Consider the following 26037-nt stretch of genomic DNA (forward strand, 5'->3'; position numbering starts at 1 on the left):
GACCTGAGCTGTTTAGTGCACAGCAGGTGTGCACACTTTCAGCACTACCAAGCATCATGCCAGCAACCTGCATTTTTCATTCATACTCTCACCTGTCAGGCTGTCAGGGTGACTAATGGCATTGGTGCTCCAATCCAACATATTCAAGGTAACTCACCAATGCAACACTCGAAAGCTTCCAATCAGCATTTCTCAGTGAACAAAGTGAGCAGGAGGCCCATATGTTATTTTGGCATTTTGTTATTGTTATCTGCTATTAGGATTTTAATTGGTGTAGCTCCGCCGTGTCAGTGGTGGTGATAGTTACACCACTTCTGTGACCTTCTCAGGTTGGCTAATGGAACTGCTTGCCCACCCAATATATGAATGTTTCACCCAAATACATCACTTTTTCTTATTTCACCAGCAACAAAATGAAAAGGTGGGGACATGCGAAATCTTTTTTGAAGCAGATAAAGTTGATATCCACACATCCCTATCTTTAGATCACAAACAAATGTGATCAAGGACAAGAATCTTATTAGTTAATTTAATCTTGTCCCTCCATTACTAAAATAACCCATGTCAGTAAACTTGCAGCCTGTGTTTATACACTGAGAAAGAAAATTTGTTTTCTGCACTTAGAAGCAATATTGTGAAATAGAGGGTTAAACATACAGACTGGTGAGTGGATCCCTAATATGCAGATTAATTACCATGTTGTTTAGTAGTCTTAATTATCTGTTGCATGTATTTTAGTCTCCACTTTACCTGTGGCTATGGAGGAGTTAACCTGCCACAAGCTTTTCTTGTTGACTTTTAGTTTTCACTTCACTTTTTCACTTTTGAATGGAATCTTACGATGATTCCTGAGTAACAATTGCAATAAAGTTAGCTTGACATTACTTAAAAAGTTATTACTCGGCCCTGGTTAAGAATCACAATAACATTTCTTTATGGATATATGATGGCATTTAATTGTGAGTTTTATTTTTCTTTGTAAAATAAATAAAAAAGTTGTAGTGGTGTTGCTTATCAATCTTTGCTGGCTTTTATAACAATAGACGATGTAGTAAAGCCTATATTCTTTTTACATTTTTATGCAAAGATGAGCATTGTTACCTTTTGAGTATGGATGTTGACATTTACTAACATTTATATTAGGGGGCAAAGGACCAGTGTTGTTCTGTTTTTCTGTGTTGTTCTGCCCATGAACAAGAGCCTCTGACATTGTATTGCATTGCATAATAAATGAAGCTAAAACAATTATTTAAAAACACAAAATGACCGCAGATACAAAACAGACAGGTCGTAGGCCTACGGTCAGTTCACTTGAGATTCTGTGGGTTCACTGTGGTAAAGCATCAATTATTGTGACTATAGCTATAGTGATCATAGTGCATTAGTGATGGAGCAAAGTGACATCAAAAAGTAAAGTGGATGACTCTTCGGAGTATTACGGTAAAAGGCGTGTCTTGATGGAGCGTGGCCGGTCTGCTGGGCGTATTGTGTCTTTGTGTATGTGTTTGATTTTTTTACCCTGTCGGGATTCTGTCCGCTCCTGCGCGGCACAGTACAGGACGGGCTCAGCGCAGGAAGGAGCGTCGCAACCAGACAGGGACAGAGAGGGACGGTGAGCCCGTATGAGACGTGCTGAGCGCTGGCCCCGCGCAATAAATACAACGTCTCCCCGCCGCTCCGGTTTGGATTTACTGTGGCGTCTGTTGCAGCTGCAAGAACGAATACAGGAGCCAACGAAAGCCACTGAATCAGGAAGGTCAGCAGCGGAGGATTGAGTCCGCGGAGCAGCGAAGGACCCCATCAGATCTCCGGGGCCCCGCCCGGCCCTCCGCTGTGCTGAAGCTCATCGAACTGTCATCCAGGTAAGCGCAGAGATGGTGGTTCTCTGTTATTCCGTCAAACTGCAGAGAGGTGCGACTTCATTCACCTTAACTAGTGTTAATTTACTCTGCTGTTGTGATGTTTAAAGTTTTTCGGCGTTATCTGACGCAGCAGTATCTTTTTAAATAGTATCACAGTTAAGTAACAAAAAACTAAAACAAGAAATTATTACTTGGTTTCATGGATCGGAATTCTGAATATTTTTGAAAATATCGAGGTTTTAAACAAACAAAAATATGTCTGTAGAATAATATATAATGCAAATACTTTTAGTTTGGAACCCTATAAACATCCAGAAACATCAGCGGCTGACTGTAGGTCAGACAGTAACCTCTAAACACTGTCTTAGGGGGACAACATGCGCCCTTTTTTGGACAATTCATCAATAAATGACTGCACAGTTGTCACTGAATAAAACCATTACTAATTGCTACCGGTTGTATTTTGGCTGTTGGTTGTTGGTTTTATTTGGAATTTCCTGTCACTTTACTGTATAATTGCATTGTGTCATTCTTATGCCCCTGATGAGTATCACAGAGTAATGTTTTGTCAAAGGACATCTCTGTAGCTGATGCTGGAGCTCCTGTTGCAGTGCGGTTAATGAACTGCCGGTGTCTGTTATCTCAGTGGCCATAAAGTCATTGTGGTAATAAGTGAGTGTGATAATGCTGGGGAGGAGAGCAGCGTGAGCATGGGGGGAGTAGACAGTACTCAGGCTGACGGATGAGTTTTGCACACTGCTACCACTGGAACACAAGGAGCATGAGGGCAGTGCAAACCCGCCTGTGGTAAGGATATTAGCCATTGAAGCCATATGAGACTTTATGAGTGTGTGTGCTGTCTACTGTGTGGAAGAAAAGGTGGCACATACATCTACATTACTGCTCTGCATACTTTCTCTCCTAATGGATCAGTTGTCATGTATGTAATCTATTGCACTAATGCACACACACTTACACACAGTAATGGTGAAGCTGCCTAGTTTGTATGGCAGTCTGCTACACACAGAGCAGGCACCAGTTTATCTTAGAAGAAGCACGTGCATTCTCTTATATGTATCCTGCTGCTGCTATTGCTGTGTGTTTGTCTGTGTTTATAGGTCTGCATATGCTCATGCATATTCAAACCTCAGTGTCTGTCTATGTTCATTGTGCGTGTGTGTGTGTGTGAGTATGTGTGTGTGATTGGCTCAGTCTCTGGGTGAATGAGGAGAGAGGGCAGTACAGTGGGGAGATTGAGGGAGGGAGGAGGAGGATGAGATGGGGGATGGAGGGTAAAGGGAGAGGGGATAGTGGGGAGGAGGAGGTGGAGAGGAAAACATGAAGGCTGTGTGTGTGTGTGTGTGTGTGTGTGTCTAATTTGCTTTGACAGCGGCTTCATTGGCTCAGGCTCTGAAAAAGCCTTTATTTTGTATAGGAGGGACAGAGACACAAAGTATTCCTGCTGTCCCACTAACATGGCCTAATTGGTGACACTGGTGTAGTTTTGTAGTACAGCTACAGAGTTTCTCTTGTTGTATCCCCTCCTGCTAATTATCCACCGCCTCCCATATGTATTATAACTGTCGTCTGTAAGCGTGATTATTTTAAGTATATTATTAACACCCAGACCAAGAATGAAAGGTTGGTCACATTTGGACCTTCTTCAAGATGTGTGTGGGGCAGTTTGAGGTATTGTTGGCTGCTGACACCATTATTAAAGAAGCAGCAGTTTAAGGGAGCTGATCAATCCGGAACAGCATGTGGCTGTGAGGTAAACTGCTTTGATGAATAAATCAATAGGTTTATCTTACAGGTGAACCAGTGTAAACTAGCCAATGTGGCAACTTACAGCAAGTGAAACAATTAAATAGTTCAGTGTTCACTAGAGCATCAGCTGCGGATTAAATTGGAGCTGAAAGTAGTCCCCTCAAGCAGTTTCCTCCCGTTTGAGTAACACATGAGGAAGCTGCCACTCTGTCATATTCTGTCATATTTACCTTTGTTGCTACATGTAACCTATTTACTTTTTTATGATAACCACCTACTACCCTGCTGGTAGGTCAGTAGGTTCCTACTGAAGCATGTGTATGGGCATGAAACCAGTGGGCTTTAAGATGAAGGCTGCTGACAAAGCAGGGCTGTCAGAAACAAGCAGATTGTGAAATGTGTGATAAAGCCACAGAAAATCATCCCCAGCTCTGAAGCTGTACAAAGGATTTAGCCTATAGCTCAGTGTTTTGGTTTTTTATCCCACAGCTTTACATTTTTTGTGCAGTCTTAACACTTTAATAACACAATAATTTGGCGCAGGATTTAGAGTAGTCGTCCATCAATCCCAGGGTTGTTGGTTCGGCCTGCCTCCTCCGGTGTACCTGAGCAAGACACTGAACCCAGACTTGGTTGCTCCTGGTGAGTGTTGGCCAGCTGCATAGCAGCTCCCCCATGAGTATGTGTGTGTGTGTGTGTGATTGTGAGTGTGAATGGGTGAATGAGAAGCAGTGTAAAGTGCTTTAAGTACCAAAGGTAGAAAAGTGTATAATTATGTATTAAATATATATTCAGGAGCAGTTGGAAAACAGATCAGAACTTATGAGAGTGAATACTGCACTTAGCTTCGTCACATGAACTTTTTCCTTTTTCCTTTAAGTTGAAGGTTGGAGCCAATTTCGAGAAGTACTGGGCTTTATGCATCAGCATTTTTGTGTTTGTCATAAAGTTCACTGGCTTTTCTTTGTGAAGTGTTTCAATTCAGATATACCAAGCCTGTGCTTGAACATCTCTCTTGTTAATCCATGAGGTTTGATCTTTAGTATAATTAGTGTTTCTGAAGTAGCCAAATATTGCTCCTGTTCCCCTTTGTTTCAAAGTTGTTGTTTTTTACAGAAATTGTCAAGAGTAAAAATAAGAATTCCACACAGTGTTCTGCACACTGTGCAATCAGTGGTTTTACTGGAGACTCCTCAGCAAACAAGACTATTTGACTCTGATGACATACAGGGTTCTTGAAGGGTTGTCGCATTTAACAGAAAGATATTTAAATCGCTAACCCTTATGTATTTTCAGAGAGAAGCCAGGAAGCACTTGAAAACACGGGGTAGGGTATTGGGATTGGCCCCAGATCTACTGTCAAATCATCAAACTTGAATGTAAACTTAAGGAAACAAAAAACATTGAGAAATTAAAGTAAATAATATTCCAACTACAGTAGGTGATGTTAGACAGTCAGCTGTTTAATTGGAGGCTGATATTGGACACAGACATGCACTAAAACCCACAGGCAACGACAGGAAGGAGGGACATTTTCCACTTTAACTACAGAAATGTAGAAGCTGCTAATCTGAAATATCATATTAAAATCATTAAAATAACTCAAAAACAAATTGGTGAAAAGAATATTCCTTCAAGAAATTTTTTATATACTTATAGAAATTGATTTCAATATATTTTATTTATATGAAGCTATTATAACTCTTAAGTCAAACAAATCAATGGAGAATCAGTTTCCATTGATAGAATCAATTTCTATCAATGGAGAAATTCAGTTGTTCGGTTTATGGCATCTATGAATGGTCTAGGGCTGGAAAAGTTATAATGTTCATATTTGTGGAGAATGTCGGCGGTTTAACACGTTAAAAATTAGCACTGCGCATTGGCAAGAATCTGGCTGTACGATCCATGTCATGATACAGGGGTTAAGATCTGATGTATTGTAATACTATAAGCAAGTCAATGTACTGAGGTATTTTTTGGAGACTGATCCCGAGTATTTTTTGATCATGAAGCCCATCAATCTCTGTTATGAGCCAAACCTGTTCGTACAACTGGTTCCTGGTCCATTGTTACTTATTTCCAATGCAGGTTAATTTGTCCAACAACTTGTTTACAGTACAGGAAGTTACCTACTTCTTTTCCCTTCATCTTAAAACTGCATCCTATTGTCTTCTTCAGAGTTAAACTGGCTGAGGTTCCATCAAGTGTGGGACGTAGAGTAAGGAAAATGTTTTTTGTGTATCAGCATCAATGTAGGTATAGCTGTCAAACAGCAGGTCTATAACCTGTCTCAGTAAAGTCATGTGATGTTGTTTCTCTCTGTAAATGTAGCTTGTGTGGAGCTCACTGTGACTGCTTGTTTTCATTTTACCTCCTCATCAGGTAAACAAGCTCTGCAAGGTAATTAAATGATTGAGTTGGTGGTTTTGTTTAAATGGGTAATAATCAGTACAGGCACCTACGAGTGCAACAGCTGAAACACTAGCATTGTTTTCTGTGCGTGTGTGTGTGAAAATCATGAGTACAGCCTATTTTCTGTGTCTGAGGATTGGAGCTTGAAGCAAAGAATTGTGGGTGAAGTCTGGTTCTGGTTGACTGGCCTTGACAGTGAGTGAGAGAGCAAGAGGGAGAGAGAGAGAAAGAGAGAGATGGTCTGTAATTAGTGCTCAAGGCCAACCTACTGCCACATTCCACATCTGTAAATGACAGAGTGCAGTGTGGGTGCTCCCTCTTTCTCCCTGTCTCCATGTGTCTGTCTGTTTCTCTTGCCCTCTTGCTCCAGTTTGGTCAGACAGACTCCATTTGTTTCCACATCATAGTGTCCAAACCACCTCAGAAGAGTGAAGAGACTAAGCCCCCCCCCCCTCATCCTTCTCTCCTCTTGAGACCTTATCCACACTGATCTTCTCACCACCTCTTTCTTTTTTAATGCCATCGCTTGAGCCTATTTAGACACTCATGTCATAATTCTGGTTTAACACCAAATGTTTTACTATTATACAAGGGGACAGCTCTGCCAGTTTTGGTACTCAGGCACTTTAGCACTAACCTGAATCTTTGATGGACTTTTTATTAGTGTTTATTAGTGTCTCTTAGTTGGACTGTAGATGTAGATATTTTAAAAGGCTTGCAATATATTCTAAATTGGCTATTTTCTTAAATACAAACTTAACTAAAATAGCAGAAATAAGTGCATTTTTAGGGACTTTATTCAGCACTGGATTAGTCCAGATTTTGGATTGGATTGTTGGAAAACAAGCAGGCCAGGGGGGTCCCTGAGGACCAGGGTTGGAAACCACTGCCCCATATGGAGAAGATGATCTGATTTCGATGTTGGTGTTAACTTAAATGGAACAAGAATGGACAAATATTCCATTTGCAAAACTGCAGCACTTTCTATCCTCAGTTCCCAAATGATTCAAAAGTGTCATTTAAAGGAAGGGTAATGAAACAGTGGTAAACTCTGTTGGCTTCTCCTATTAAAAAGTTTTTTTTGATTACAAAAGAGCACATTTCAAGCATTTGCTAAACGGAATGCATCATTTTTAGGCACCTCAGACGAATAAAATGTGCGTGTCCTGCACATTGATAAAATATCACCACCTTATTTGTGTCTCTTTCAGGCATCAAACAACTAAATGGGTCAATGAAAACACTAAAAATCTTTTTTGTACTTTTGTCAGATAAAAAGAGTAAAGCTTTCAAGTGAGTTAGTTCAAATCACTTTGTTAGTTTTACTTTTCATTGCATATTAGGAAAAAAAAAATCTTAGGTGGGGGGGGTTACATGCCCAGCTGTATTCGGTTTCATCCAGCCTTTCCAGACTTTAAACAAATGTGATTACTGTCAGTGCTGTTGTGTCATGGCCTGTCATACTTTGACATTGGAGACTCTGTGAGTGTGTTTATGTGTATGTGATCACTGACCCTTAGCTCTGAATCAGTTCATCTTTTGTGTGTTTCTGTTGAGGAGCCGAATAACTATTCTGATATTAATCCCCTTTAGTGACTGTGTCTGAGAGCAAACCACTTAGTATTATCATCTTAGTATATCATCGCCATGATGAGGAATCCCATCAGACAAGTTCCAGTTACTGTCCCTCAGCCATGATGTTTATGAGACTGTGATAAAGCAGCTGCTGCCTGTGTGTCTGAGCCTCTGTTGTTGCATGACTGCAGATAAGGAGTGGAATTTAAAGGAACATTCACATATTTTAGGAAATATGCCTGTTTGTCTTTTTAGTCCAGATTCAGATGAGATTAGCAACTGTTTTTTCTCTCCAAGAAAGTGTGTTTATCCAGTGTAAAAACTGTGCCAAATCAACATGCGGACAAACTTATCCGCTGTTGATGTGGGTCACAAATAATTGGAATCCTCATGTGCCGATAATCATTGCCACATTTATAGGGCTTGTTTCTCTAATTGAACAATTAGTCCCTGGCTAAATTTTCTGCAAAAAGGAAAAACAACTTCATGTCAACCAAAAATCAATGTCAACCATAAATGTAGTGAAAAATTGTAATTTGCACCTTATACTGACAAAAAGCTGATGTATGTTTTGCAGAAACCCGATGCTTTGAGTCCTTTCAGATTTTATCTTTTATGGATGAATTCAACATCAACAGCATGTTTCAGTTTTTTGTTCCTTATGTGCACAATGAAGTATTTAGAATGTGCTGCAGCTCTGACTTAGCCTCTAGCTGACTTCTTCTGTGCGCAGTCAATTCATGTTCCCACACTAATTTAAGTTAATCCTCTATTCCACTAGCTTCTTGAATTCCAGAAGTTAAAAAAATGTCAAAATCCCGTAGACATTTCTAATATTGCTAATAACAACATATTCAACCTTGGAATGCAGCCTTTTCAATGCTACTTGGTATTTAAAGAAAAGCATATTAGGTTGTAAAATGATCTAACCTAGTTGTTTACTCAATATTTAGTTCATAAGAAGTCTTCAAAGAACACCATTTCCCAAGAACGCTAGCCGTATGTGGACTAAACATTACAGTCCAAGAGTCAACAGGTTGCAGTGAGTTGGGACACGTCTTTAATAACAGCAGGAGAGGACTGAACACTGTAGAGGTCTTCAGCCAGCAGAGATTCCAGCTAGAACACTGAAATTATTACTTTAGGAAGCAGCATTGGTAAGTTTTATTGATATGGACAAAACTATTTTACAATGATGTAAGGCTGCTATTTGTTGGAACCCGTACTTGTTCAGATGCTGTAAACTAAATTGTCAAATTTACAAAAATTTAAAAGTGGAATATACAGTGTATATTCCAAAGCATTTCTAAACAAACAAACAAACAAACAAACAAACACGTGGCCAAGAGAATTTACAGTAATCAAACATGACCAGAGATATTCAGCTGACTGTTGAGTTGTATAGTCATACAGCTGTGGGAATGAAAGATCTGCAGTGATGCTCCTTCCAACTCTAAGGGTTTATCAGTCTGCCACTGAAGGAGCTGCACAGAGCCTGTATTGCCCATAATGGGTGTCAGCTTGGCTAACATCCTCCTCTCACCCACCTCCCCCGCACAGTCCAGCGGGCAGCCCAGAACAGAGCTGGCCCTCCTTACCAGCTTATTCAGTCTCTTCTTGTCCCGGTCAGTGCTGCCCATACCCTAGCAGATGACAGCATAGTAGATAGCTGAGGTTATCACAGAGTCATACAATGTACTTAGCAGAGGCCTACACACTCTGAAAGACCTCAGTCTCCTCAGAAGGTGGAGGTGGCTTCTTGTACAGGGCATCTGTGTTTTGGTACCAGTCCAGTTTAGGGTTGAGGTGAACACCCAGGTACTTAAAACTGTCCACCGTCTCAATGTCCAAGGCCTTGATGGTGTGTGAGGTGATATCTTTCTTTAGAAGTCTATCACTATTTCCTTCGTCTTACTGGTGTTCAAGCACAGGTGGTTGCGCTCACACCAGTTCTTAAAGTCCTTGATGACTGACCTGTAATCCAGCTCATTCCCCTCCGACACACAGCAGTCCCGGCAGTCTTCAGGTGAGTCAGCGCCTGGTGCAGCAGGTAGATGGTGTCATCATCCACACCAATGTTTGGCCTGTAGGAAAACTGCAGCAGGTCCATTGGTGTGCTTACCCAAGAGCGAAGGTGGTTGAGTATGAGCCTCTCCATGGTTTTTATTAGGTGGAAGGGTCAAGTCGACAGGTCTCTAATGGTTTGGTTCCTTAGCGTATGCAGTCTTAGAAACCGGAACCACACCGGAAGTCTTCCACAGGACAGGGACCCTTCCAGACTCAGGCCCAGTCTGGTATGCTTATGCGTGTGTGTGTGTGTGTGTGTGTGTGTGTGTTACATGTGTTTACAGACAGGTGAACCAGTCAGCCAGTTTTTCCAGGCGGAAAGTGTCTGTGTACAAGTTCATCTTTTCTTGTTCAGAGATTAAAATTTTGTGGAAAATTTTATAGAATTGTATTTAGAAAGAATTAGGTATTTTATTGCCATGATTAATGTGAATGATTCTATTTTTGCTCTTTACAACCAAACAGTCTTTTATGTCTATTTATCTTATCTTATGTCCTTTTACAACTTTCAGTGTAGCAGATATATTGGAGATCTCTGCTGTGGTGCACTACATTAATCATCATTCTTTATTTCTTTATCAGGATTAAAGACGGAGCTGGTACCAGCTTCTCAGATCTGAAGATTTGCTACTTTTTTTAAATTTTGTAACTGTGAAGTAATACAACCATGTTTTCCACTGTAGCTAGAATGCACATTAAATATAAATAGAAATAACTCAGTAATCTGCAAATTTGCATTTCAAAGCTATATTCAAATGAAAAAAGGACATAGGCAACATATCAAACGTTGTATTTTGCGCCTTTGAAATTTAATGCAATTTTGAAAAGGACTCGGGCAAGAAAAGACTGTAATGCTAATCTTCCAACTATAGAGATGAATTAGCAACAGAACTGGGTTTGAGTATGTAAAATTGACTAAATATCATACATTTTTTTGTTTTTGTAGTTTTTCTTTCCTAGTGTCCCCAGTTTAGGTCAGTGCTGCTTCCAAAGTAAGGCAGGATTGCCAACTTTATATGTTTTGGCCATGTCATTCATTTTAAATAGGCTGGCAAAACATTAGAACCACCTCTTAATATAATCGACTCCAATACGCCTCAATTACCCACTTTGACCTGAATAATAAACACATTTCCATCTTCTTTCAACCTAAAAATTGAGTAATTATAACCTTGTAAAAGTGGAATTTATGGCAGAGCCGCTGGATTGGATTGGATTGCATTAAATTGCACAAGTGGTCATAATGTTATGCCTGATCAGTTTATTCATTTTGTTTTCTTCTTTTTGGGGAGGGATACAGCTAGGTATATCCAAGGCTGTGTCAAATCGGTGACAGGAAGGTGTCAGTCATTTGGGCCCAATAATGTGGTATAACCGTGCCCGTTTGTCGTGTACTTAAACTAGTTAGCATTAAGGTTAGATTGCCACACTTAAAAACAAGACTTTGTTTCTAAAACCAATTTGCAGCAGAATGTTAATAGCAGATTAAGTTAATGGCAATGATGGCAGCCACATAACTGAGGCTTAGTCTGCTGCTGCTCTCACTGTATGTCAGGCTGTTGATGAGTGCCAGAGAAATGCCTGAAATAGATCAAATGGGAGGAGAGTGCCCACTGAGTAACACTGGCATTAGCGGGGTTGGCACAGGTGTGGAACTGTAATGAGTAAAACAGACTGTTCAGCATTTATCCCAGCTAATCACTGATCAATTATCTGGTGGTTAGGATCATCCATTATTTCTGGGGATGTCCCTGTGTTTGTGCACCACTAATGTGTTTTGCTCAGACTGTGTGTGAATTACAAACTAACTGGAGGTGATGTTTTTGCAGATGGAAATCAAACAAGCACAAAACAAATGGAGGTTGTAGTGCTGGGCAGTCACCTGTGGATAAATGTGTCCCGTTCTGCAACAGTTCTGCCCTTTCTGCACTTTTCAGCCTGTTTGAATGTGGATGATCTCCAGTCTCATCAATTTTTATGACATCACCTTTGGGTGGCAAATGTTGCCATGTTTAAACGTTCCCTAACAGGATGGATGTGAATCTATTGCGTCGTGATGTTAACTTGCTATCAAGAATATAGTTCAATCCATGATAAGTCAAATTGTAACCTGCCCAATGCAAAAGAAAAACTGAGAATCTGCATTTAAAGCAAGATATTAACAGTGCCAACTACTAAAGTACTAACTAAATGTTTGCACAGGCTTATTCTCTCACATTACAGACACATTATAGAGGGGCTTTGAGTGTTTTAAATACCCGTCCATCTTGTAGACAAACTAAGGTGTGTCCCCTCATATCTCAGCATCAGGGTTGATTGGTACATTAGATCTGTTCTATGAACTGGGTGCCTTCTCTGTGGATTGGCTGCATGAGTCTTCAGTCATGATAGCAGCGCTGTGATCTCTACTGCACAGCAGCGCTTTAAACTAAGTGCTTAGACACATCACAGTGATAATATTGTCACATAATGTTTACCAGTGACATATGAGTGATGTGGCGCAGGAAGATAGAGCAGTTGTCCAACAATCTTGCAGATTTTGGTTCAATCCCCTCTGGTCACATATCAAAGTGTCCTTGAGCAAGATACTGAACCCCAACTTAGTTGCTCCCGGTGAGTGTTGGCCATTGGTCCCATCGGTGTATGAGTGTGTGTGATTGTAAGTGCGAATGGGAGAGTTTTACCAGTGTAAAGTGCTTTGAGTGCCAATAGGTAGAAAAACACTATATAAGTCCTGACCATTTACCATACTAAACCAAGATCAAGGACTTCTTCTTTTCCTTTCGGCTGCTCCCTTTCAGGGGTCGCCACAGCGAATCATGTGCCTCCATCTAACTCTATCCTCTGCATCCTCTTCACTCACACCAACTAACTTCATGTCCTCCCTCACTACATCCATAAATCTCCTCTTTGGTCTTCCTCTAGACCTCCTGCCTGGCAGCTCCAACCTCAGCAACCTTCTACCGATATATTCACAGTTTCTCCTCTGAACATGTCCAAACCACCTCAATCTGGCCTCTCTGACTTTATCTCCAAAACATCTAACATGAGCTGTCCCTCTGATGTACTCATTCCTGATCCTGTCCATCCTCGTCACTCCCAAAGAGAACCTCAACATCTTAAGCTCTGCTACCTCCAGCTCTGCCTCCTGTCTTTTCTTCAGTGCCACTGTCTCTAAGCCGAACAACATTGCTGGTCTCACCACCGTCTTGAACACCTTTCCTTTCATTCTCGCTGATACTCTTTTATCACACAACACACCTGACACTTTTCTCCACCCGTTCCAACCTGCCTGCACTCGCCTCTTCACCTCTTTTCCACACTCACCGTTGCTCTGAACCGTTGACCCTAAGTACTTAAAGTCCTGCACCTTCTTCACCTCTGCTCCTTGTAACCTCACCATTCCACCTGGGTCCCTCTCATTGACACACATGTATTCTGTCTTGCTGCGGCTAAGCTTCATTCCTCTGTTTTCCAGAGCAGACCTCCACCTCTCTAGATTTTCCTCCACCTGCTCCCTGCTCTCACTACAAATAACAATGTCATCTGCAAACATCATAGTCCAGGGAGATTCTTGTCTAACCTCATCTGTCAGTCTGTCCATCACCAGAGCAAACAAGAAGGGGCTCAAAGCCGATCCTTGATGAAGACCCACCTCCACCTTAAACTCCTCTGTCACACCTACAGCACACCTCACCACTGTCTTACAGCTCTCATACATGTCCTGCACCACTCTAACATACTTCTCTGCCACTCCAGACGTCCTCATACAATACCACAGCTCCTCTCTCGGCACCCTGTCATACGCTTTTTCTAAATCTACGAAGACACAATGCAACTCCCTATGACCCTCTCTGTACTTCTCCATCAGCGTCCTCAAAGCAAATACTGCATCTGTTGTACTCTTTCTAGGCATGAAACCATATTGCTGCTCACAAATGCTCACCTCTGCCCTTAGCCGAGCTTCCACTACTCTTTCCCACAACTTCATTGTGTGACTCATCAGCTTTATTCCTCTGTAGTTGCCACAGCTCTGCACATCTCCCTTGTTCTTAAAAATTGGTACCAGTACACTTTTCCTCCAGTCCTCTGGCATCCTCTCACTCTCCAAGATCTTGTTAAACAAACTAGTCAAAAACTCTACTGCCACCTCTCCTAGACACTTCCATACCTCCACAGGTTTGTCATCAGGACCAACTGCTTTTCCGCTCTTCATCCTCTTCAATGTCCTCCTCACTTCACTCTTACTAATCTTTGCTACTTCCTGCTCCACACCAGTCACCTCTTCTACTCTTCGTTCCCTTTCATTTTCCTCGTTCATCAACTCTTCAAAGTACTCCTTCCATCTTCCCATCACACTCCTGGCACCTGTCAATACATTTCCATCCTTATCTTTAATCACCCTAACCTGCTGCACATCCTTTCTATCTCTATCTCTTTGTCTGGCCAACCTGTACAAATCCACCTCTCCCTCTTTAGTGTCCAACCTAGCATACAAGTCCTCATATGCTCTTTGTTTGGCCTTTGCCACCTCTATCTTCACCTTACGCTGTATCTCCCTGTACTCCTGTCTACTCTCTTCAGTCCTCTCAGTGTCCCACTTCTTCTTAGCTAACCTCTTTCTCTGTATACACTCCTGAACTTCCTCGTTCCACCACCAAGTCTCCTTGTCCGCTTTCCTCTTTCCAGATGACACACCGAGTACCCTCCTACCTGTCTCCCTGATCAAATTAGCTGTAGTGGTCCAGTCATCTGGAAGCACCTCCAAACCACCCAGAGTCTGTCTCAGCAAATCCCTGAAAACTAAACGACATTCTTCCTTTTTCAACTTCCACCACTTCGTCCTCTGCTCTGCCTTAGTCCTCCTTATCTTCCTCACCACCAGCATCATTTTACACACCACCATCCTGTGTTGTCTGGCTACACTCTCCCCTACCAATGCTTTACAGTCACTGATCTCTTTCAGATTACAACGTCTACACAAGATGTAGTCTACCTGAGTGCTTCTCCCTCCGCTCTTGTACGTCACCCTATGTTCCTGCCTCTTCTGAAAGAAAGTGTTTACTACAGCCATTTCCATCCTCTTTGCAAAGTCAACCACCATCTGACCTTCTGCGTTCCTGTCCTGAACACCAAACCTGCCCATAACAGTCTCATCACCTCTGTTCCCTTCACCTACATGCCCATTGAAATCTGCACCAATGACAACTCTCTCACCTCTGGGGATGCTCTGCATCACTTCATCTAACTCACTCCAGAATTTCTCCTTCTCTTCTAACTCACATCCTACCTGTGGGGCATAACCACTCACAACATTGAACATCACCCCTTCAACTTCCAGCTTCAGACTCATCAACCTGTCTGATACTCTTTTCACCTCTAGAACATTCCTCACAAAATCCTCTTTCAGTATAACTCCTACTCCATTTCTCTTCCTATCTGACCCATGGTAAAACAACTTGAACCCTGCTCCTAAGCTTCTAGCCTTGCTACCTTTCCACCTGGTCTCCTGGACACACAGTATGTCCACCTTCCTTCTCTGCATCATGTCGATCAACTCCCTAGCCTTCCCTGTCATAGTACCAACATTCAAAGTCCCTACTGTCAGTCCTACATTCTTAGCTTTCCTCTTCTCTCTCTGCCTACGAACACACCTTCCTCCTCTTCTTCTTCGTCTTCGACCAACAGTAGTCCAATTTCCACCGGTACCCTGTAGGTCAACAGCACCGGTGGCGGTCGTTGTTAACCCGGGCCCCGACCGATCCGGTATGGAAGTCTTTGTCACGATTCGCATGTTTGATTTGGCATGTGTTTTACGTCGGATGCCCTTCCTGCCACAACCCTCTGCATTTATCCAGACTTGGGACTGGCACAAGAAGACACTGGCTTGTGCCCCCTTGCGGTTGCATTAAACCAAGATCAAGGACTGCTGATATAATATCCATTTTAGCAAAGTAGCAGACTGACTAGCAATACTTTCATTACATTGTATTTTGCACATACAAATTCCACTGGAAGATGTTTACAGGTAGAAGTTGGAGGGTGCTCTGTGTGGACGTCTGTTTTAATGAGACACAAAAACACAATTTCTGAGTGGGAACTCAAATTCTGACTTGTCAGAGCACGGGACAGTTTACAATTTCATTTCAGTCCACGCTTAATGAGCTTAGGGTCAAAGAAGGCAGCAGTCTTTCTGGATGTAATTTATACATTGTCACATTGAAGTTAAAACTCTACCATGCAACAACAAAGTGTGTTCATTGAGCGTGATCTTCAGAGGTTGTCCTGAGCTCATGCTGTGATATCCAGTACATAATCATGTGTGGTTTTACTGTAGTACCACCTGATGTGCCAAAGATCATGGTCATTCAATATACATTTTTCTCCTTGAGTACATACATTAGATATCTCGAGCGATATTATGTACTGTGAGGAGAAGTTTTTGCAATCTGTTCTGGAAGTGAAAAACTGTCGGGTATTGACTTCTTTAATGAAGATTCATGGCCAGAAGTCCCATTCTCACAACTATTCAAGGACTGGCAACATATATGGTTTGTCACACTAGGTTTACATGAAAATAATTGTTTGTACTATCCCCAGATTCATTAGGATTCACCGTCTGGAGACGGTCTCTGCAGTCCACCTGGTTCTTACTGTAGAGGACGGCTTTGTTGGAAATGACAAGTTGTGAAATGAACATAATTGGCACTTTGCTGTCGCAGTCACTGTTCTCTGCAAGGCAGGAATATAAAGCTTCATAGTCTCCCTTGAGTGATAGAAAACAACCCCCACTCCCTTTTTTCTTCATGTTGCGTTCTGTCCTTGGAAGTTACTTTTTTGTGTGTGTTTTTTTTTAAATTGCTTTGTGATTCTCTCTTTTTTTGTAAAAACAGTGTCCACTCTCAACGTCTCAAGCAAAGTGTTTATCAAGCCCTTCTTTGGAACTGTAATGTTGAAAAGCGATCTGACAATTTAAATGCCTCTTGTAAGATAATCAGGAGTGGTTGTGGCTGTGCGTGTCTTTGTGTGTGTGTGTTTGTAGTGTACGCATACAATCAACTGATATGGTGCTGGAGACGGACTGTCTTGTCTGTCTGTCTGTGGCACAGCTGTCCAGGGACAAGTTTGTGTGTGAGCGTGGGAGTGCAAATTTGTGTGTGTCTGTGTTTATCCCACTGTTATCTGTGACAGATAGTTATGAGCAGACAGACTGACGCTTTCCCAAGTGTTAGCCTTGGGCAGTTTGGGGAGAGGCGTGTGTGTGTGTGTGTGTGTGTGTGTGTGTGTGTGTGTGTGTGTTAAAGATTAAGAAAAAGAATGGGATGAGAATCTAAAATGATCTGTTTCATCCCTACATTCTCAACCTTTGATTTTCTTTTTCATATCCTCAGTGACTCCTATTCTTTTTTTTTTAATCTTTCTCTTTGCTGATGTGCAAAATGTGCAAAAATATTTATGTTTGCAATTCAATTTTAAGGCCATTTAGTAGAAATTATGCTTATTATAATTTAAAAAGTTTTATAAAAGTTTTCAACCAATAATAAGGCAAGAATTAATACATTTGTGGCATTATAACAAAAGTTGCACTGAAATAATATGATAGAGTCCATCCATTATCTGTAACCGCTAATCCTGTTTGAGGGGTTGTGGGGGGAGCTGGAGCCTATCCCAGCTGTTCTGAATCCAGAATCCATGATATGAGCAGGATATGTTCATTGTCAGTGTAGTTGTGACTTACCAATTATGTTTTCACTATATCTGTGTTATATTAATAAAAAATGTAATCCAGTTGGAATTTCATTTTATATAAAATGTATTTGTGAATGCAATTAAGTTAAAAGACTTTTTAGGACGTTAACCAAAAAGTGAACAAATGTTATTCCCAACGTGTCAGACTGTTATAAAGCATGCTGCAGTCGATTTTGCATATGGCTTTACAAGTGAACAACTGCTCCAAGGCTTTCAGAACCTGAGGTGCCACAAGAAGCTACACACATGCAACGCTACTGTACTAACCATTAAAAAATACACAAATGAGAATAAAATGTAGTACGGAGGCACAACCTTTTTGTTGTAGCATTTAGAGTGACATAATCCAGCCTTGGTTTCCATTCATTTAATTTCACAACAAAAAGCTCCTTGTAGAGACTTGAAACTTGCTTGAGCAATCCATCACAGCAAACACTGGAATAGATTAAATTACAATTTGTCAGATTCTGCAGAATTCTTTCTTGCAGCATAAAGTCATTTTCACATGCAAGAAAGTATGAGGGATCAAAACATGATCAAATAACTGTGGCTTTGTCACTAACAAAGACTTCTTTCACAACAGAGTATTGTTGCTTCTTTCACCACATTGATTTGGAATTAACTTATCAATGAAAACACTCACCACTGTGCAGTACCACTATGGTAAACATAGTGAAGCAAGCAGAACTTTTGAATTAAATCTTGAATTGAATGAAAACAAATTTTGTGCGTGTGTCTGTGTGTGTGCACCACAGTAACAGGATAAGACCATGGACAGAGGAATTACGATGAAAGGGGGTTGGATGATACAGTGGGTGGGAGACTGGTTTGTGACGTGTTGCAGGGTAAAACTGGGTTATAAAAGCTCATTTTCTCATACAGTAAATCCTACTATCAATCATGCACACATTTACAGTCACACTTTAAAATGCCAAAAGGATCGCCAATGGCCATAGTTTCATCACTGTTGGAACAAGGAAATTAAATCAGTCAGTCAAAGAATCATCTGAATGTTTTTTCTTTCATTGTTTTCTCTATTTCTCCCATCTGTCTTTGTTTTCCTTGTTTTTCTTTCCATTTCTGGCTTCCTTTTTTACAAAAGAGCAAGAATATTCTGAAATAAGCTTTGAAATAGGCTCAGCTGGGCAGCACAGAGGTGGAGTGGGTAGCACTGCTGCCTCACAGCTAGAAGGTCCCTGTTTCGGATCCCTGATGGAGACCCCAAAGCTGTAAATCTCTATGTCTTAATCTTTTTGTTTAAGACACACACGGTGGAATGTAAAAAGGTTTTCATTTAGTTTTTGAATAAATTGTATATATTTCAGACATGAACTCTGCTGAGAAATGTAAGTGTTTTTTGACTTAATACATTTCGGTCCAGACTGTAAATATGTACGTTTTCAGGTATTAGGTGCACTGTTCAGACTACCAGTGTGTAGGGCACTAACATGCAACAATCAGATGGGAATAAAGAAATATAGTCTTTATTATCCTTCTGAACTGTAAAACTAAAGCTGTAGTACATGATGCTGAGAATTCAATTCATCTTTATTTATTTAGCACCAATTCACAGGAAAGTCATCTCAAGGCACTTTACAAAATAAAGTCTATAAATATATATATATATAGTTAAAACCCAACTTGAGCAGCACTAGACAATAGTGGAGAGAAAGAACTTCCTTTAATAGAAGAAACCTCCAGCAGAACCGGGCTCAGGGTGGGTGGACATCTGCCTTGTACAGTTGGGGTGAATAGAAAGTGGAAAGAGAAAAGAAAAGAGCAACAAAAAGCAAAAAACATACACATACATGTTTAGTTAAATGTCTTTTCACTTTTTTCAAGTTTCACCAGCTTTAATGTGTGTTTGGGATGATTGTATTGTTAGAACAACCACGTGTGTCCAATTTAAAACATCTATTGGATATTTGATGTTACTTTGAAGAATTCTGAGGAAATCCTTCTTTTAGGGCTGGGCCAATATATATCCAATTATTTTGATTTATGTGAATTTTAGTTTTTAACTGACATGAAAACTGCAGTCCCAGTGATGATTGCTGTCACTGTTTCCTTGAAGATGCTTCCATCCGTGTTGGCTTTGTTAGTCAATAAACTACAGTAATGGCGGCTGCAGCAGTTGAAGACAATAAAACAAAAGAAAGATCATGTTACCTCAGTGACATGAATATGTTTGTAATCCTAGCTCCAGCACCACCTTGTTTGACAGGTACAGCGTTCTTGGGATCATTCTATTATTATTGTAAAGCAAATATCATTTGTTTATCTTTTCCACTTGTATGCAAAACTGAAAGTCTGCACATATCTACTTGGCAGAGAGAGGATATCCAGTAATACACACCGATATGCTGGTAGGTAGAAAAAGGTATCATAGAGTAGAGTGAAGTTCAGTAATCAGTATTTTTATACTTCTAGTTGCCTTGTCCTAGGGTTTTTGAAAGGGTTTTTGGTTATGTAATAATTTGGTCTGTAAGTAGCACAAAGTCAAGAGATCTTCAGAAACCACATAAACACATCTGTAAAACCCCCACAACATCTCTTAAAAAGGTGCTTGCTAACAAGTGGCTAAATGAGACAATAGTTGTGCGGTACATGCACTAAAAATTAATTACTAATTAGAAATTTAGTGGATTTGTTGCCATCATGTGACTAAAGATTAGTTTATTTATAATCTGACAATAGCTTTTTTTTGGAATAGGGTCTAGCAGACAGGTTGTTGGTTTAGATGAGGTAATAATTGAAGTTAGCTCAGAGAGATCTATGGGTAAAAAGCAGTCTAACAGGGAGTGGGGCCATTTTCCTGAAAGTTATATGTGGTAATTTCACATAAAATGCTTGTGTCAAACAAAACTACAAAAGTTGTATTCTACGGTTGCTGTTAAGGCAAACAGACTCACAAATTCACCTAAGTCCAGGGCTTTGGCTCGTCTAGACTCCACACTTAACATACCCAGGTTGCTCAATCTGGCATCATCCATGGTTGATCTCAGGTATGTTTTAATGAGCTTTAGTACTGAAAAGCTCCTTTCACATGAAACCATGCTAAGCTAAGCTATGCAGCAATGTTTCACAGCCTGAAGAGTTCATGAAATACCTCACAATATGGCTCAATGAATTTTGTGAGCTGAATTATGCTAGATGGGTGATTTACACCTGCATGAATTTATCTCTCTAGGACTCTTTTCATGTCTGAGGTCTTGTGTTGATGCATTCTTAAATAGATGCAAAGGAAAACAGAGGTTCCTTGTCACAAAATGTAGGACTTGTAGGATTTAAGGCTTGAATGTCCTTCATTATTTCACAGATTAGTTTAGAGAAACTTCTGCTGATCTCGCTGTGTGTTGTCAAGGACAGTGTAAAATACATTTGTGCGAAAAGTGTCCTTATTTTGTTCACTATGCCCACAAAAAGAAGACTATACACTATGTCCATCCGGCCTTTTGTTCAACATTTTCTTTCTTTTAGGCACAGGTTCTGTGGCAACATACTGCTAGTATGCACTACTTATTTCCAGCATGACTCATCTCTGCAGTGTTGCAGAGTCTAAACAAGTGCTTTTACCAAATCAACAGCTGCACCTAATTCAAGGTTTGGAGACTGGAGAGCATCACATAGGCATCTTGCCGGACTAAAAAACTCAGTCAGTGTGACTAAAAGTCCTGTAAACTGCAGGTCAGTTTGAGCTAGCAGCCCTCGTGCTGCAACAGACCTATCACCGTCCTTTTCTCCATGTATTTCTTCAAGCACACAGATAATTGCAGGCAGCCTATCATGATAGTTTTAGAAGCCGTTTGTCGGCAGGCATACCTTGTATCACTTAACTCTTGGTGCTCCATCATACATTTCTTTTTGCTGGTTCAGCCACTTTGTATGGACATAAGAACCACACATAAACACATATAGTTTCTGAATAGGAGAAAAGAAGCAATCAACCTCTCAGGCTGCTTCTACAGTGTCAACAAGAATCAGGTTTGGCAATGAGCATTACATTGGACATAAAATGCATGTTTGCCATCTCTTCAACATGCGCTTGAACACCAGAGTTTTTTTTCACTTATTACAGAAGCCCCATCATAAGACTGTCCAACCAAATTCTGTCTATATTCTAGTCCATATCTTTCTAGGATACATATGTCTGTCAGTCCTCCAGTGCAGTGCAAGAAGCTCTCCTTTACAGTTCATCTGTAGTAATACCTGAGAACGAGGACAATTTGTTCTTTCTTCTTTAAATCTTTGGTTTCATCAGCCATGAGAGCAAAAACGTTACTCTCCTTGACATGTGATAATGGTGGACTGCACCTTCTGCCAAAATGTCCAATATTTCATTTTGTCATGGTTAACTAAAGTTTCTAGTAGATCCAGAAAGTTTCCCTTGTTGTCTGATTCCATATTCTATCTGTGACCCCTTTGAGCAATGTTTTGTGTAGCAGTTACTATTAAAGCTTCAGCTACACTTTTAATAAAACCACAATTTTCCTTTATTTGTTGCAGAGTAAACTAAAGTTTACTTATTAAAGTTGCTTTAGTTTTTTCTTCTTCAAATATTTTCCATGCTATCTTAGAATTGCTTTGTGCTTCAGACTTTACATTTACATTTAGTCATTTAGATGCTTTTATCCAAAGCAACTTACAAGTGAGATACAAAGCAAGCAAAAATCAAAGTCAATTCAATTCAATTCAACTTTATTTATATAGTGCCAATTCACAACAAAGTCATCTCAGGGCACTTTACAGAATAAAGTCAAGATTAAAAAGAGTATAGAGAGAACCCAACAATTCCCCTTGGAGCAAGCCATAGGCAACAGTGGAGAGGAAAAACTCCCTTTAACGAAAGACACCTCCAGCAGAACCAGGCTCAGGGTGGACGGCCATCTGCCTCGACCGGTTGGGGTGAGTGGAAAGGGGAGAGAGAAAAGAAAAGAGCAAAAAAACATCGGGCAGGTTGTTAGGACCAGTAGCTGCACACTGGAAGACACACAGCTTCAAAGCCGGGGACACCTGCAGAAAGGGACAGAGAGAGGGGGACAGAGAAGGACAAAGACAACTACAGGAGAGAACACACAGAGTTAATGACATACAGTGGTGACAATTGTGTGGTGAGAGGAGTGGAGAGAGGGTCAAGAGGAGGAAAGGAGCTCAGTGCATTGGGGGGTGGGTCCCCCAGCAGTCTAAGCCTATAGCAGCATAACTATAACTAACTATATGCTTTATTAAAGAAGAAGGTTTTAAGCGTAGACCTAAAAGCAGAGAGGGTGTCTGCTTCCTGAATCTGAACTGGGAGCTGGTTCCACAGAAGAGGAGCTTGATAGCTAAAGGCTCTGCCTCCAATTCTACCTTTGGAAATTCTGGGAACCACAAGTAGGCCTGCATTCTGAGATCGAAGTGGTCTACTGGGATGATATGGTGCTGTGAGGTCTTCTATATATGATGGAGCCTGACCATTCAGAGCTTTGCATGTAAGAAGCAGGGTTTTAAATTCTATTCTAGATTTAATGGGAAGCCAATGGAGAGAAGCTAGTGAAGGTGAAATATGTCAAGGAGAAAACATCAAACCAGAGTCCAATCAGAAATGGGTTTACATTTAATGAGATGCAAGTGAAAGAAAAAGCAGAAAGGAGTTTAAAAAAACATTTTTTTAAATAGATTTAAGTGCATAGGAAGGTGTGGAAAGGTTCTGTTTTCAAGAGTTTTTTTAATATTGGGAGTGAGTTTGCTTAGCGTGCAGAATTTGGTAGCTTCTTCCACCATCGTGGGATCATTGTGCTGAAGAGTTTTGCTTGGTGTCTTCTGTGCGGTGCTGGTACCACCAGACATTGTTCGTTTGCAGACTGCAGCGGACGGGAAGGATTGTCGACCTGAATGAGAGAGTTGAGTTGAGCTTTCTGAAGAGTGGTGTGACATGCTTCTTTTTTGCCTGATTAAAAATGAGGCGAGCTGCCGCATTTTTGATCAACTGCAAGGGTTTGATTGTGGATACCAGTAACCCCATTAACAAAGCGTTGCAGTAATCAAGGCGAGATATGACCAGCGCAATGAGTACAATGAGTTGGGTTGTATATTCCATGTGGTAAGGTCTGATCCATCTGATGTTGTAGAGGGTAGAGAAGAAATAAACTCCCTAATGTCCTCGCTCAGTGGACTCGCGCAGCTGACTCGCTCGTCTGTACACCACCGGTCTTCACACAAGGAAGGCTGATGCTTCCACTGATGCTCCAGCCCAACAGGTGCCTTATATATGGTCTTAATTGGATACAGCCGAAACCGCCCCCCTCGTTGAAACCAACCTAACTTGTGCCTTTGTTAGGTCAAAGGTGTGAACGCACGGTGATTACTAAGCTGAAACTACCACCAACAACAGACCAAATATCCACTTCTCCAGAAGAGCGAAAATTTCTACGTACAGTTCTTAACTCTATTAAAAACAAACAGACTAAATCAGCAAACTCAAGAAAAATGACAGAAACTCAGCTACCTCTGAAACCAACAAACAAATTTCAAACAGTACTTACTTGTTGAGTATATCTCCTGTCCTAGTTTGGTGCTTGTCCACCTTGTGCTTCGGGTATTAGGTCTGTCGCATTGTCTTTCAAAGCAGGAATAGAACTCATTTAGGCTGGGGGGCTCTAGGCTTGTAGCTAATGATTGCTTTCAGCCCTGTCCAGACAGAGGCAGAGTCGTTGGCTGAAAATTGCTGATTTAGCTCAACTCGCCTCCGTGGTAAATCAGTACTTAGCCTCTCTGTATTTGTCTTTGTTCCCATTTCTGGGATCCAGCCTCTTTCTCTGACCACAGCTGCCCATGGTTAGCTATGAACCAGGGTTTGTCACTTACACAACTTAACCTGTGCATGATGGAACGATGCTGTCCTCAAATAAGTTTTTGTAGTAGTTCACAGTGTTCGTGTCACTGGCAAACCTAGAAACCAGATCGAACAGTCCAAACACTACTGAAGGTCCCCCACAGCACAACACAAAGTAGAATCCACCACAACACCGAGGCTGCCATCTGTGGCCCATCTTTAAACGTCTACTTGTAACTTATCCTGCTATAAAATCTGATAATTATTTAAAAAAAAATGTTTTATACAAGATCCTAGCTTTCTATATATACATTAATAGCTATATTCTCTGGTTTCCAGTTCCATTGCTATTGTAATACACCCCAAAAGGACATCTATGGTGCTTTTCTGACTTGCTCAGTCTCTATCTATAAAAATGCAACTCCTCCTCCTTACTTAGTGCACATAGTAACGAAACATTTTAATATATTTGATCTTTCTTTGTCCAGGTCTCAGAATGTGCTATTACAATGAAAGGTCCTTGAAATAACAATTTTGTATTTTTATCAAAATTTGCATTTAAACTTCTACATTTTAAATTAATTGCAGGTATTAGACTATATGGGTAGACAGTTCCATCACATTGATCAGTATAACAGTGTTTAGTGATGTTTTTTTATGTTAATTAGAGAAAAAAATGCTTTCTGGATTAATATATGATTCCATGTTTTGTAAGTTGTTTTCTGTATATCCAGCTATTATCACAGTCATTAGCTGTATTTCTTGGCATCGTGTTCCTGTTTATAATTTCTAAAGTATTCTTTTTTTTCTTTTTCTTCTTCTTCTCCTTTTTCCTAATCACCCATAGTTTCCCCATAGATCAGAGCTTTCCTGAGTTCTTACATGAGTAGTTATATTTTCCTATGTTTGTATAACATTTGTCCACAAATCTGTTAGTGCTCTCACCAACAATACAACACCAATTCAAAAAAAGTTGTGACAATGTGTAAAACGTAAAAAAAAAAAAAACAGGATGCAAAGATTTGCATCTCAACAACCCACGTTTTATTCATAATAAGACATTAACAAGATATCAGATGTTGAAACTGAGACATTTTACCATTTCATGGAAAATATAAGCTCATTTTGAATTTAATGGCAGCAAGACATCTCAAAAATGTTGTGTAGCATCCCCTCTTCTTTTAACAATTGTCGGTAAACATCTGTGAAGTGTCTTAGAGTTTGAGAGGAATGTTAAACTTTGGTATGTTTCATGATTCTAGCTCCTCAACAGTCCTGGGCCTTTGTTGCCAGATTTTTTCTGCACCAAATGTTTTATATTGGTGAAAGGTCTGGACTGCAGGCAGACCCAGACCCTTCTCCTGTGAAACCCTGCTGTTGTGATGGATGCAGTATGTGGTTTAGCATTGTCTTGCTGAAAGATCCAGGGCCTTCCCTGAAAGGGCCGTTGCCTGGATGGGAACATATGTTGCTTTAAACCCACTATGTACTTTTCAGCATTGATGGTGCCTTTGCAGATGTTTAAGATGCCCATGCCATAGGTATCCCCAAACCATCAGAGATGTAGACTTTTGAACTGTCCGTTGATAACAAACTGTTCTGTATTGAATCAGATGAATAAATATTTTTGGAAACCATGGACACCATGACCTGAATACTATGGAGGAGAGGGACCATATAGCTTATCATTTTGCCTCAGACCATTTTAAATGAGCTTTGACCCAGAGAACAAGGCAGCACTTCTGGATCGTGTTCACATATGGCTTCTTCTTTGCATGATACAGCTTT

At 40.6% G+C, this 26037-nt stretch overlaps 1 protein-coding gene across 1 annotated transcript in view; it reads left to right on the plus strand.

Moving 5' to 3' along the window:
* Nucleotides 1–1489: 1489 nt before the first annotated feature.
* Nucleotides 1490–26037, plus strand: part of dok4 (docking protein 4) — a 70891-nt gene continuing 46343 nt past the window's right edge. Inside the window, exon 1 of the mRNA XM_067494420.1 lies at nucleotides 1490–1862. The gene's annotated coding sequence lies outside the window, so the exon portion shown is untranslated. The remainder of the gene's footprint in view (nucleotides 1863–26037) is intronic.

Source organism: Channa argus, chromosome 2 (genome assembly GCF_033026475.1).
Source record: "Channa argus isolate prfri chromosome 2, Channa argus male v1.0, whole genome shotgun sequence".
NCBI classification, from domain to species: domain Eukaryota; kingdom Metazoa; phylum Chordata; class Actinopteri; order Anabantiformes; family Channidae; genus Channa; species Channa argus.